The 13,800-nt window shown below is 37.7% G+C and overlaps 1 protein-coding gene across 5 annotated transcripts in view; it reads left to right on the top strand.

Annotated features, from left to right (window-relative positions):
- foxp1b (forkhead box P1b) overlaps positions 1-13,800 on the top strand; it is a 536,506-nt gene that overhangs the window by 521,024 nt on the left and 1,682 nt on the right. The window lies entirely within an intron of this gene.

Below are 13,800 nucleotides of genomic sequence, written 5' to 3'. Positions count from 1 at the left end.
TGTATATGGGGGTTGTTTTATTTTGCTTTTAAAGAACTTTACTCTTAATAATGTACCCAACAGGAGCACAAACTTATGTTCTTTAATTACTCAAGTTTTGTACTTTTTCAACATGTTCTCCTACTGTTAGTGCACAATCCATCGCTCGTGCTGCAAAGATTACCCAACATAGACTTAGACTTAAACTTGTTTTTAAATGTCTAAACAACCTCGCGCCAACCTATCTCTCCGACCTCCTTCAGCCTTACTGCCCCACCCGATCCTTAAGATCAGCCGATCAGCTGCTGTTGACGGTCCCTGACACAAGGCTGAAGCTTAGAGGTGACAGAGCTTTCGCCGTTGCTGCTCCCAAGCTCTGGAACGACCTACCCCTGAGTGTTAGACAAGCCTCCTCTCTTCCTGTTTTTAAATCTCTCTTAAAAACATACTTTTATTCCATGGCTTTTAACACTGAGTGATATCCATCCTGCAATGGCGCCCCATAATACACCTGCTGTGATCCTGTTTTTATGTTTTTTATTAATTCTATTTTAATTATTTATTTTTTATCGTGTTCTGTTTGTGTTGTGTTGTGTTTGCTCGGTACTCGTTTTATCTTTTAACCTGCTCATTGTACAGCACTTTGGCTACCCCTGTGGTAAATTTTAAATGTGCTTTATAAATAAAGTTGATTTGATTTGATTTAAACTTAGACAAACTTTAATGATCCACAAGGGAAATTGTTCCACACAGTAGCTCAGTTACAATGATGGAAAGTGTAAGGATGGAAAGGACAATGCAGGTATAAATAGACTAGGGTTGCAACAACTAATCGATTAAACCGATTAAAATTGATTATAAAAATAGTTGCCGATTAATTTAGTCATCGATTCGTTGGATCTATGCTATGCGCATGCGCAGAGGCAATTTTTTTTAATTTTTTAATTTATTTTATTTTTTATTTGTATTTTTTTTCATAAACCTTTATTTATAAATTGCAACATGTACAAAATAATCAAAATAAGTATGGTGCCAGTATGCTGTTTTTTCCCCCAATAAAATACTGGAAAGGATAGAAATGTAGTTTGTCTCTTTTATCCGATTATTAATCGATTAATCGAAGTAATAATCGACAGATTAATCGATGATCAAATTAATCGTTAGTTGCAGCCCTAAAATAGACTAAATATAGCGATATAAAATATAACATATATACGTAATATTTACATAATATATGTACAGTATATTATATATAATATATATATTATGACATATTTAACAACATAGATTATCAAAATTAATTCATAAAGATTTGCTATTCGCTTAACACATTTTTTATTGATAGACAGCCAGGAATGTATGTACAAATAATTACAACTAAATAACACAAACATCCATTCATCCATCCATCCATCCATCTTCTTCCGCTTATCCGAGGTCGGGTCGCGGGGGCAGCAGCCTAAGCAAAGAAGCCCAGACTTCCCTCTACCCAGCCACTTTATCCAGCTCTTCCCGGGGGATCCCGAGGCGTTCCCAGGCCAGCCGGGAGACATAGTCTGTTCCTACGTGTCCTGGGTCTTCCCCGTGGCCTCCTACCGGTCGGACGTGCCCTAAACATACTTTTTGCACTGAATGTCATGTTTACAGGACATTTTGGGGTTTATTTTCCAATGTAGACCATCTTTATCGATCCCCAATTGTTCGATCACAGTTACAAGAAGGAAAGGTTAAATTAACACTCTCAAAAGCACTCGAAAAGAGGAAAAAAACTAAATGAAATTAACCATACAAAAGTGAATATGATACGTAGAATATAATAAAAATCCAATGGAATAGACTTAGACTCAGACAAACTTTCTTGATCCACAAGGGAAATTGTTCCACACAGTAGCTCAGTTTCAAAGAATGGAAAGGATAACGCAGGTATTAAGTAGTCTAAAAATGTACCATAGTAGCAATACAAAATATAACATATATGTAATATTTACATATTATATATAAGTGTATAATATATACTGATGTACAAACCCCGTTTCCATATGAGTTGGGAAATTATGTTAGATGTAAATATAAACGGAATACATTGATTTGCAAATCTTTGTATTCCGTTTATATTTACATCTAACAACATTTCCCAACTCATATGGAAACGGGGTTTGTATTATATTTGTATATTATATTAAATGTTTATATAATATATACAATATATAACAAATCCCAATTACCATGTACAATATTACAGTAAATGTAACAGCTGCAGCAAAAAAAAACCCAACAACTATAAAATAAGACTATAGAATGAAATTAATTAATGGGGTTTGCATAGTTACAAGTATGCAAAGGAACTTACTTACAAATAGACAAGGAATGACTAAGAATAAAATGTAAATACAACCTAAATATACAAAAAGTAGTCGATAAAGTGCAATAAAAAAATATATATATAAACCACCTTTATCTTATATCTTGTGTGATACAGTAAAACAATTTATGTGAAACAAAAATAAACACTGACTAATTGAAAAGATAAACGATGACTAGTCAAAAAAATTATCGATGGCTAGTCGACTAATCGAAAAAATAATAGATGACTAGTCCAGCGATCAAAAAAACATTCAATGATGACTACTTGAACAATCGAAAGAAAATCATTGGTGACTAATTAAAAAAATAAATGCTGACTGGCCAACTGATCAGAAAATATTGATGACTAGTCAACTGATTGGGAAAATAATCGACGACTGGTCGAATAATCGAAAGAATAAACGCTGACTCGTCGACTGATCAAAAAAATAATCGATGACTAGTCGACTGACTGAAAAAAAACGATGACTAGTCGACTGATCAAAAAAATAATCGATTACTAGTCGACTGACTGAAGAAAAAAACGATGACTAGTCGACTGATCAAAAAATTATCGATGACTAGTCGACTGACTGAAAAAAAAAAAAAAAACGATGACTAGTTGACTGATCAAAAAAATAATCGATTACTAGTCGACTGACTGAAGAAAAAAACGATGACTAGTCGACTGATCAAAAAAATAATCGATGACTAGTTGACTGACTGAAGAAGAAAAAAACGATGACTAGTCGACTGATCAAAAAAATAATCGATGATTAGTCGACTGACTGAAGAAAAAAAAACGATGACTCGTCGACTGATCAAAAAAATAATCGATGACTAGTCGACTGAAAAAAACAACAACCAATGACTAGTCGACTGATCAAAAAAATGATCAATGACTTGTCGACTGACTGAAAAAAATAATCGATGACTCCTAGACCTGACTAGACCCGCTCATCGGCACTGCGCTTTATAATCCGGTGCCGCCCTATGGTTCGAAAAATACGCTATGTCAAAATCAGTGAAGTTCTTGAACAACCAGACCAGACCCAGGTACGGAGAGAAGGTTAATTACAGGCAAAGTGTGGAATCAGCATGCAGTTCAGTCGCTGGGTGATAACAATTTCATGTGTGCCTTGCAGCCACGTACCGGGGCCCGAGGCAGGCAGCACTGCTGGGGTTACTTTGATGTGAGAATGATCGAAAAGCTGACTTCACTCTTTTTTTTTTTTTTTTCGTATTTATAATTTACACCAAAATATGTCAGGCCATTAGCATACAGTACGACTGCTAATGAAGCGCGTGCCAGTCGGTCCCTCGCCGCGGTGGTTAAAATGAGCCCGGTGCTCGGCGGCGGCCGCCGCAGACCACACCGCACATTCGAGCCCGCAATGTTTTGTTCCTGCTCCTGGTCTCCACTTTCATTCCTGCTCTCTTTCTGTAATGAGGAATTTTGTTCCTGCTCCTGGTCTCCACTTTCATTCCTGCTCCCTTTCTGTAATGAGGAATTTTGTTCCTGCTCCTGGTCTCCACTTTTATTCCTACTCCCTTTCTGTAATGAGGAATTTTGTTCCTGCTCCTGGTCTCCACTTTCATTCCTGCTCCCTTTCTGTAATGAGGAATTTTGTTCCTGCTCCTGGTCTCCACTTTTATTCCTACTCCCTCTCTGTAATGAGAAATTTTGTTCCTGCTCCTGGTCTCCACTTTCATTCCTGCTCCCTTTCTGTAATGAGGATTTTTGTTCCTGCTCCTGGTCTCCACTTTCATTCCTGCTCCCTGTCTGTAATAAGGAATTTTGTTTCTGCTCCTAGTTTCTCCACTTTCATTCCTGCTCCCTTTTTGTAATGGGGAATTTTGTTCCAGCTCCTTGTCTCCACTTTCATTCCTGCTCCCTTTCTGTAATGAGGATTTTTGTTCCTGCTCCTGGTCTCCACTTTCATTCCTGCTCCCTTTCTGTAATGAGGAATTTTGTTCCTGCTCCTGGTCTCCACTTTTATTCCTACTCCCTTTCTGTAATGAGGAATTTTGTTCCTGCTCCTGGTCTCCACTTTCATTCCTGCTCCCTTTCTGTAATGAGGAATTTTGTTCCTGCTCCTGGTCTCCACTTTTATTCCTACTCCCTCTCTGTAATGAGGAATTTTGTTTCAGCTCCTGGTCTCCACTTTCATTCCTGCTCCCTTTCTGTAGTGAGGAATTTTGTTCCAGCTCCTGGTCTCCAATTTCATTCCTGCTCCCTTTCTGTAATGAGGAATTGTGTTCCTGCTCCTGGTCTCCACTTTCATTCCTGCTCCCTTTCTGTAATGAGGAATGTTGTTCCAGCTCCTGGTCTCCACTTTCATTCCTGCTCCCTTTCTGTAATGAGGAATTTTGTTCCTGCTCCTAGTCTCTCCACTTTCATTCCTGCTCCCTTTATGTAATGAGGAATTTTGTTCCTGCTCCTGGTCTTCACTTTCATTCCTGCTCCCTTTCTGTAACAAGAAATTTTGTTCCTGCTCCTGGTCTCCACTTTCATTCCTGCTCCCTTTCGGTAATGAGGATTTTTGTTCCTGCTCCTGGTCTCCACTTTCATTCCTGCTCCCTGTCTGTAATAAGGAATTTTGTTTCTGCTCCTAGTTTCTCCACTTTCATTCCTGCTCCCTTTTTGTAATGGGGAATTTTGTTCCAGCTCCTTGTCTCCACTTTCATTCCTGCTCCCTTTCTGTAATGAGGATTTTTGTTCCTGCTCCTGGTCTCCACTTTCATTCCTGCTCCCTTTCTGTAATGAGGAACTTTGTTCCTGCTCCTGGTCTCCACATTCATTCCTGCTCCCTTTCTGTAATGAGGAATTTTGTTCTTGCTCCTGGTCTCCACTTTCATTCCTGCTCCCTTTCTGTAATGAGGAACTTTGTTCCTGCTCCTGGTCTCCACTTTCATTCCTGCTCCCTTTCTGTAATGAGGATTTTTGTTCCTGCTCCTGGTCTCCACTTTCATTCCTGCTCCCTGTCTGTAATAAGGAATATTGTTTCTGCTCCTAGTTTCTCCACTTTCATTCCTGCTCCCTTTTTGTAATGGGGAATTTTGTTCCAGCTCCTGGTCTCCACTTTCATTCCTGCTCCCTTTCTGTAACGAGGAATTTTGTTCCTGCTCCTGGTCTCCACTTTCATTCCTGCTCCCTTTCTGTAATGAGGAATTTTGTTCCTGCTCCTGGTCTCCACTGTCATTCCTGCTCCCTTTCTGTAATGAGGATTTTTGTTCCTGCTCCTGGTCTCCACTTTCATTCCTGCTCCCCTTCTGTAATGAGGAATTTTGTTCCTGCTCCTGGTCTCCACTTTCATTCCTGCTCCCTTTCTGTAGTGAGGAATTTTGTTCCAGCTCCTGGTCTCCACTTTCATTCCTGCTCCCTTTCTGTAGTGAGGAATTTTGTTCCAGCTCCTGGTCTCCAATTTCATTCCTGCTCCCTTTCTGTAATGAGGAATTGTGTTCCTGCTCCTGGTCTCCACTTTCATTCCTGCTCCCTTTCTGTAATGAGGAATGTTGTTCCAGCTCCTGGTCTCCACTTTCATTCCTGCTCCCTTTCTGTAATGAGGAATTTTGTTCCTGCTCCTAGTCTCTCCACTTTCATTCCTGCTCCCTTTATGTAATGAGGAATTTTGTTCCTGCTCCTGGTCTTCACTTTCATTCTTGCTCCCTTTCTGTAACAAGGAATTTTGTTCCTGCTCCTGGTCTCCACTTTCATTCCTGCTCCCTTTCTGTAATGAGGATTTTTGTTCCTGCTCCTGGTCTCCACTTTCATTCCTGCTCCCTGTCTGTAATAAGGAATTTTGTTTCTGCTCCTAGTTTCTCCACTTTCATTCCTGCTCCCTTTTTGTAATGGGGAATTTTGTTCCAGCTCCTGGTCTCCACTTTCATTCCTGCTCCCTTTCTGTAATGAGGAATTTTGTTCCTGCTCCTGGTCTCCACTTTCATACCTGCTCCCTTTCTGTAATGAGGAATTTTGTTCCTGCTCCTGGTCTCCACTTTCATGCCTGTTCCCTTTCTGTAATGAGGCATTTTGTTCCTGCTCCTGGTCTCCACTTTCATTCCTGCTCCCTTTCTGTAATGAGGAATTTTGTTCCTGCTCCTGGTCTCCACATTCATTCCTGCTCCCTTTCTGTAATGAAGAATTTTGTTACTGCTCCTGGTCTCCACTTTCATTCCTGCTCCCTTCCTGTAATGAGGAACTTTGTTCCTGCTCCTTGTCTCCACTTTCATTCCTGCTCCCTTTCTGTAATGAGGATTTTTGTTCCTGCTCCTGGTCTCCACTTTCATTCCTGCTCCCCTTCTGTAAAGAGGAATTTTGTTCCTGCTTCTGGTCTCCACTTTCATTCCTGCTCCCTTTCTGTAGTGAGGAATTTTGTTCCTGCTCCTGGTCTCCACTTTCATTCCTGCTCCCTTTCTGTAACGAGGAATTTTGTTCCTGCTCTTGGTCTCCACTTTCATTCCTGCTCCCTTTCTGTAATAAGGATTTTTGTTCCTGCTCCTGGTCTCCACTTTCATTCCTGCTCCCTTTCTGTAATGAGGATTTTTGTTCCTGCTCCCTTTCTGTAATGAGGAATTTTGTTCCAGCTCCTGGTCTCCATTTTCATTCCTGCTCCCTTTCTTTAATGAGGAATTTGGCACATCTCATCTCTTCAGTGGCTCTTTTGCCCAGACTGGGAGAGGAGGAGGCGGGGTCATGTTTCCGCCTTGTTTACAAGTGACAGCGTTATTATTCCCATAGGGCCGGCCGGTGTTTCTTATCGCACGCCACGCCGCCCGCTCTTTTTCCCGCCAGCGCTTTTTCTTCCTTTATTGACACTCGCCGGAAAAAGACGCATTAATTGTGGAGTTTAAGGCGCCGCGCGCCTGGCGTCTGAGCGCCGTGTTTGCTTGAAGTTGATTAATGATCGGAGCCGGCGCCGGGGTCATCCTCCGGAGACCCTTCTCGCAGGTTGTGCATGTTAACGAGCAGGAAAGGGGATCACACAGCGCGCCGCTGATCAGACACCACCTGGGGAGGGTTGGGGGGGGGCTCCGACAACAGCAACTGGAGTCCATTCTCTCCCGTCCTGGTCTCACCTTGTTCATCGCCCTCCTTCATCAATTCCCAGTGAATTCCTTGCTGTGGGAATAAAAAGCCTGGAGCTGCGCCCTCAAATCACGTTTTTGTTCCCCTGCATTTTCTTTTACAAACACTCTGAATGTTTACTAGCGATTAGAGTTGTCCCAATACCAATATTTTGCTGGCTGTCCAGAGTCGGGACCCGGGGTGGACCGCTCGCCTGTACATCGGTTGGGGACATCTCTGCGCTGCTGGCCCAACTATGGACTGGACTCTCACTATTATGTTAGATCCACTATGGACTGGACTCTCACTATTATGTTAGATCCACTATGGACTGGACTCTCACTATTATGTTAGATCCACTATGGACTGGACTCTCACAATGTTATGTTAGATCCACTATGGACTGGACTCTCACTATTATGTTAGATCTACTATGGACTGGACTCTCACAATGTTATGTTAGATCCACTATGGACTGGACTCTCACTATTATGTTAGATCCACTATGGACTGGACTCTCACACTATTATGTTAGATCCACTATGGACTGGACTCTCACTATTATGTTAGATCCACTATGGACTGGACTCTCACACTATTATGTTAGATCCACTATGGACTGGACTCTCACTATTATGTTAGATCCACTATGGACTGGACTCTCACAATATTATGTTAGATCCACTATGGACTGGACTCTCACATTATTATGTTAGATCCACTATGGACTGGACTCTCACACTATTATGTTAGATCCACTATGGACTGGACTTTCACAATATTATGTTAGATCCACTATGGACTGGACTCTCACAATATTATGTTAGATCCACTATGGACTGGACTCTCACATTATTATGTTAGATCCACTATGGAATAGACTCTCACAATATTATGTTAGATCCACTATGGACTGGACTCTCACAATATTATGTTAGGTCCACTATGGACTGGACTCTCACTATTATGCTAGATCCACTATGGACTGGACTCTCACTATTATGTTAGATCCACTATGGACTGGACTCTCACTATTATGTTAGATCCACTATGGACTGGACTCTCACTATTATGTTAGATCCACTATGGACTGGACTCTCACTATAATGTTAGATCCATTATGGACTGGACTCTCACACTATTATGTTAGATCCACTATGGACTGGACTCTCACACTATTATGTTAGATCCACTATGGACTGGACTCTCACTATTATGTTAGATTCACTATGGACTGGACTCTCACCCTATTATGTTAGATCCACTATGGACTAGACTCTCACTATTATGTTAGATCCACTATGGACTGGACTCTCACAATATTATGTTAGATCCACTATGGACTGGACTCTCACATTATTATGTTAGATCCACTATGGACTGGACTCTCACACTATTATGTTAGATCCACTATGGACTGGACTTTCACAATATTATGTTAGATCCACTATGGACTGGACTCCCACAATATTATGTTAGATCCACTATGGACTGGACTCTCACATTATTATGTTAGATCCACTATGGAATAGACTCTCACAATATTATGTTAGATCCACTATGGACTGGACTCTCACAATATTATGTTAGGTCCACTATGGACTGGACTCTCACTATTATGTTAGATCCACTATGGACTGGACTCTCACAATATTATGTTAGGTCCACTATGGACTGGACTCTCACAATATTATGTTAGATCCACTATGGACTGGACTCTCACATTATTATGTTAGATCCACTATGGACTGGACTCTCACTATTATGTTAGATCCACTATGGACTGGACTCTCACAATATTATGTTAGATCCACTATGGACTGGACTCTCACAATATTATGTAAGGTCCACTATGGACTGGACTCTCACTATTATGTTAGATCCACTATGGACAGGACTCTCACAATATTATGTTAAATCCACAATGGACTGGACTCTCACAATATTATGTTAGATCCACTATGGACTGGACTCTCACAATATTATGTTAGATCCACTATGGACTGGACTCTCACAATATTATGTTAGATCCACTATGAACTAGACTCTCACAATATTATGTGCGGTCCTCTCTAAGGTTTCTCATAGTCATTCACATTGACGTCCCACTGGGTTGTGAGTTTTTCCTTGCCCTTATGTGGGCTCTGAACCGAGGATGTCGTTGTGGCTTGTGCAGCCCTTTGAGACACTTGTGATTTAGGGCTACATAAATAAACATTGATTGATTGAATATTTTAATACCGGTACCGGAACTTTGCGCCTATACCAATCCGGATGGTTCTTTTCCTCTTTGATCCCGGAGGACACGACGTCCACAGTTTCCGAAAAAAAAGTATTTGAAATGTGGACTCGTCAGACCACAGAACACTTTCCCACTTTGCATCAGTCCATCTTAGATGAGCTCGGGGGGCCCAGCGAAGCCGGCGGCGTTTCTGGGTGTTGTTGATAAATGGCTTTGCATAGTAGAGTTTTAACTTCCACTTACAGATGTAGCGACCAACTGTAGTTACTGACAGTGGTTTTCTGAAGTGTTCCTGAGCCCATGTGGTGATATCCTTTACACACTGATGTCACTTTTTGATGCAGTACCGCCTGAGGGATCGAAGGTCCGTAATATCATCGCTTACGTGCAGTGATTTCTTCAGATTCTAATGATATTACGGACCATAGATGGTGAAATCCCTAAATTCCTTGCAATAGCTGGTTGAGAAATGTTGTTTTTAAACTGTTGGACAATTTGCTCACGCATTTGTTGACAAAGTGGTGACCCTCGCCCCATCCTTGTTTGTGAATGACTGAGCATTTCATGGAATCTACTTTTATACCCAATCATGGCACCCACCTGTTCCCAATTTGCCTGTTCACCTGTGGGATGTTCCAAATAAGTGTTTGATGAGCATTCCTCAACTTCCTCAGTCTTTTTTGCCACTTGTGCCAGCTTTTTTGAAACATGTTGCAGGCATCAAATTACAAATGAGCTAATATTTTCAAAAGATAAAGTTTTCCAGTTCGAACGTTAAATATCTTGTCTTTCTGTAGGGATCCACTTTAAGTGTTCAAACTCAAAGTGTTTACAAAGTACAATGAAGAAGAATTCTGATAACCATTTTAATCTTATTCATCTCAAAAAATGAATAAAGACATTAATTAATTTTCTGTTTTGCTTAATCAGCTGTTTTACTGCCTTATTACAGGCACCATTTGGAAACAATTAAAGTATGTAAATAAACATTTATGAAATATTTCTATGTAAATATCTCATTTTGGAAACATACCGGTATATATCTGCAATTAATATATATAAAAAAAATATATATATTCTAAAATTTAGTGGGTTCGGCTTACCTAAATTATACAATGGATTACGCAAAGAAATCCAACAATGTACTAAAATGATCTACTTTAAGTGTTCAAACTCAGTGTTTACAAAGTACAATGAAGAAGAATTCTGATAAACATCGTATTCTTATTTATCTCAAAAAATGAATTAAGACATTAATTACTTTTCTGTTTTGCTTGATCAGCCGTTTTACTGCCTTATTACAGGAAACATTTGGAAACAATTAAGGTATGTAAATAAACATTTATGAAATCTCTGTATGTAAATATCTCAGTTTGTAAGTATCTGCAATTAATATATATATATTTAAAAAAAAAAAAAGTATTCTAAAATTTACTAGGCTTATATATTGATGCGATTTATAGTCCGTAAAATATCGCACATTTCTATAGGGCTTATACAAAGGTGCAGCTAATTTATGGATTTTCTTTGCCTAAATTATGGACTGGATTAAGCAAAGAAATCCAACAAATGTACTAAAATGATCCACTTAAGGTGTTCAAACTCAAAGTGTTTACAAAGTACAATGAAGAAGAATTCTGATAAACATTGTATTCTTATTCCTCTCAAAAAATGAATTAAGACATTAATTACTTTTCTGTTTTGCTTGATCAGCCGTTTTACTGCCTTATTACAGGCAACATTTGGAAACAATTAAGGTATGTAAATAAACATTTATGAAATCTTCGTATGTAAATATCTCAGTTTGTAAGTATCTGCAATTAATATATATATATATTTAAAAAAAAAAAAGTATTCTAAAATTTACTAGGCTTATATATTGATGCGATTTATAGTCCGTAAAATATCGCAAATTTCTATAGGGCTTATACAAAGGTGCAGCTAATTAATGGATTTTCTTTGCCTAAATTATGGACTGGATTAAGCAAAGAAATCCAACAAATGTACTAAAATGATCCACTTAAGGTGTTCAAACTCAAAGTGTTTACAAAGTACAATGAAGAAGAATTCTGATAAACATTGTATTCTTATTCCTCTCAAAAAATGAATTAAGACATTAATTACTTTTCTGTTTTGCTTGATCAGCCGTTGTACTGCCTTATTACAGGCAACATTTGGAAACAATTAAGGTATGTAAATAAACATTTATGAAATCTTCGTATGTAAATATCTCAGTTTGTAAGTATCTGCAATTAATATATATATATATATTTAAAAAAAAAAAAGTATTCTAAAATTTACTAGGCTTATATATTGATGCGATTTATAGTCCGTAAAATATCGCAAATTTCTATAGGGCTTATACAAAGGTGCAGCTAATTTATGGATTTTCTTTGCCTAAATTATGGACTGGATTAAGCAAAGAAATCCAACAAATGTACTAAAATGATCCACTTAAGGTGTTCAAACTCAAAGTGTTTACAAAGTACAATGAAGAAGAATTCTGATGAACATTGTATTCTTATTCATCTCAAAAAATGTATTAAGACATTAATTACTTTTCTGTTTTGCTTGATCAGCCGTTTTACTGCCTTATTACAGGCACCATTTGTAAACAATTAAAGTATGTAAATAAACATTTATGAAATCTTTGTATGTAAATATCTCATTTTGGAAACATACCGGTATATATCTGCAATTAATATATATTAAAAAAAAAAAAGTTTCTTCTAAAATTTAGTGGGTGCGGCTTACCTAAATTATACAATGGATTACGCAAAGAAATCCAACAATGTACTAAAATGATTCAGTTTAAGTGTTCAAACTCAAAGTGTTTACAAAGTACAATGAAGAAGAATTCTGATAAACATCTTAATCTTATTCATTTCAAAAAATTAATAAAGACATTAATTACTTTTCTGTTTTGCTTAATCAGCCGTTTTACTGCCTTATTATAGGCAACATTTGGAAACAATTACATTTATGAAATATTTCTATGTAAATATCTCATTTTGGAAACATATTGGTAAATATCTGCAATTAATATATATTAAAAAAAAGTATTCTAAAATTTAGTAGGTGCGGCTTATATATTGATGCGATTTATAGTCTGTAAAATATGGTACGCCATCGCAAATTTCTGTAGGGTTTATACAAAGGTGCGGCTAATTTATGGATTTTCTTTGCCTAAATTATGGACTGGATTAAGCAAATAAATCCAACAAATGTACTAAAAAGATCCACTTAAGGTGTTCAAACTCAAAGTGTTTACAAAGTACAATGAAGAAGAATTGTGATAAACATCTTCATCTCAAAAAATTAATAAAGACATTAATTACTTTTCTGTTTTGCTTAATCAGCCGTTTTACTGCCTTATTACAGGCACCATTTGGAAACAATTAAAGTATGTAAATAAACATTTGTTAAATATTTCTATGTAAATATCTCTTTTTGGAAACATACCGGTATATATCTGTAATTAATATAGGGGGGAAAAAAGTTTTTCTTATAAAATTTAGTGGGTGCGGCTTATATATTGATGCGGTTTATAGTCCGTAAAATACGGTACGCCATCGCAAATTTCTGTAGGGCTTATACAAAGGTGCGGCTAATTAATGGATTTTCTTTGCCTAAATTATGGACTGGATTAAGCAAAGAAGTTCAACAAATGTACTAAAATGATACACTTAAAGTGTTCAAACTCAAAGTGTTTACAAAGTACAATGAAGAAGAATTCTGATAAACATCTTAATCTCAAAAAATTAATAAAGACATGAATTACTTTTCTGTTTTGCTTGATCAGCCGTTTTACTGCCTTATTACAGGCACCATTGGGAAACAATTAAAGTATGTAAATAAACATTTATGAAATATTTCTATGTAAATATCTCTTTTTGGAAACATACCGGTAAATATCTGCAATTAATATATAAAAAATAAAAAAAATATTCTAAAATGTAGTGGGTGCGGCTTACCTAAATTATACAATGGATTACGCAAATAAATCCAACAATGTACTAAAATTATCTACTTTAAGTGTTCAAACTCAAAGTGTTTACAAAGTACAATGAAGAAGAATTCTGATAACCATCTTAATCTTATTCATCTCAAAAAATGAATAAAGACATTAATTACTTTTCTGTTTTGCTTAATCAGCCGTTTTACTGCC

This window comes from Nerophis lumbriciformis, linkage group LG28 (genome assembly GCF_033978685.3).
Source record: "Nerophis lumbriciformis linkage group LG28, RoL_Nlum_v2.1, whole genome shotgun sequence".
Taxonomy (NCBI): Eukaryota; Metazoa; Chordata; class Actinopteri; order Syngnathiformes; family Syngnathidae; genus Nerophis; species Nerophis lumbriciformis.
Note: the sequence above shows the minus strand (reverse complement) of the source record. Positions and strands in the feature narration are given on the sequence as shown.